The following is a 2,035-nucleotide window of genomic DNA, read 5'->3' as shown; positions in this document are numbered from 1 at the left end:
CATATGAATTGCGTGGTTTCCTCCAAGTGCCCTCAAAGAGACATGATCGGCGACCGCTCTATATAATACTGTTTAAATTTAGACTTATACTCACATTCAAGAGACATTTGCACGCACATCATATTTTATATACCAAGCTCTCTGGGGTGAGCTCATTATCATACGAACCAATCAGAGCCGTTCAATGGCTCTGGAAACCAAGCAGGTTTAGTCAATGCTGTTTGCTTGAGTTTGCTGTTTGAATTTAAACACAAGTAAACAAAAAGTTTTTTTTTTTTTTTCATATATGATGTTGAAATCCTTGTGGGAATTTCAGAAATATATATTATAAAATAAAGGCGTCAAGCTTGAACAAATTTATAAACACCTAGCTTATTACAATTAATGTATCATGTAATGAACAACAGCCTAATCAACCAAAGTAGCATAACCTTTTAAGTAAAACTGAACAACATATTAAACAACATATTTTAAATATCGCAATGCTTAATAATAGTTGACAAATGTTTGTACATTGTAAATGTTAAAAATGTTTTTCAAAATATTGTACTTTTCCAAATATTAAAATGACAAATACATATATATTTAAAATATAACCATGTGTACACTGCAAAAACTGAAAACTAAGAAAGTAAAAAAAACTTATTTCTAGAAAATGCGTCTTGTTTTTTGCCATTAAAGATAAATAGTCTTATTGGATGAGACAGTAATTGTTCTAAACTCTTTATCAGTGGTATATAATGGAAACATTTGTTTTTTATGCAGAGGTCTCTTCTTTTTTCTCTTTTTTGACAGCATACTGCTAATCCAACTGGAACTTCTTCTGCTTCGACAAAACTGAATTTCTCTTTTATGACACTGTCTTGCCTGTATGTTGTTGAAACAGCAGCAAATGGATCTTCAAAGCAGTCAAAGATTCCCAAAGCTTCTTGTTGAATCTCACTTTCTGAATGTCTGTTGAACACTGTTTGTAGCTGACTCCTCAAGCTGTTCAGTAACTGAGCTTGATACTCCTGAACCGCTGACACAACGTCATTCACTCCACTCTGAGGAAAAAAACAAACAAAAAAATTAATTTGCAGGGAGATACACTGAAAATTACATAATTAAATAAGAACAAATCAATATGTGTCATTGTGTGTATAGATATTTTTTTTAAACCACCTGTCATAAAGACAAAAATAAATATTTTAGGAATCGGTAAAAAAAACAAAAACTGTCATTTCTTAGGCAAACAACAAGCTGAAACAACTAAAATATTCTTTACAAAATATTAAGTTATTTGGTTATGTGTGAAAGAATATTTTGTATGACCGCCTTTCGCCTTGATAACAGCTTGCATCCTTGCTAGCATTGATTGTATGTACTTTTATGTAATTGGGCATCTGAATAAAAGCAAAAATAAAATACTGTAAAAAAAGTACTTTACTATCGTTCTGCCTTTCTTGTAAACAAATAGTAAATTCAAAAGTTAATGGATAACAATTATATGTTAGCATTCGAAATACTACTGTGACTAAAGTGCTTACACATACTGGTGGATTAGCCATTACAGAAACATAAAAATGTATTTTGGTAATCACAAATACAGTTAGTTTAGGGCATCTGTGGCACAAACCTTACATTAGGTGGTTGTCTAATAAATTCAAGCACTGTGCATGCGTGTGTGTGTTCATACATAAACAACATTAACAGAACATTGTAAGATTTGTATTTATTGATACCAACCTGTGAGAGATGATGTTTCTCTCTAGCAGTCATCACAACAGCAGCCGCATGTCTGGACAGCACATCATCACTTGATAATGCATCATTCTACACACGAAAAAAAAATCTTAACTGTATAATAATTGCATTATATAAAAGACTGTGAAATGATAGTAACAATATAACATCAAAGTTTCTCATTTACCGTTGTTTGTTTGGGGGGGCTTGAAGAACGCGAGTCATCCGAAGGCCTGTTTGGAATGAGTAGAGTGGGATTGGAATCTGAAGTTCCATTCAGCACATCCTGTATTTCCAGGTTCTGAGGCGA

This window comes from Sinocyclocheilus grahami, unplaced genomic scaffold (genome assembly GCF_001515645.1).
Source record: "Sinocyclocheilus grahami isolate Dianchi unplaced genomic scaffold, SAMN03320097.WGS_v1.1 scaffold1802.1, whole genome shotgun sequence".
NCBI lineage: Eukaryota > Metazoa > Chordata > Actinopteri > Cypriniformes > Cyprinidae > Sinocyclocheilus > Sinocyclocheilus grahami.
This window is presented reverse-complemented; position numbering follows the sequence as displayed.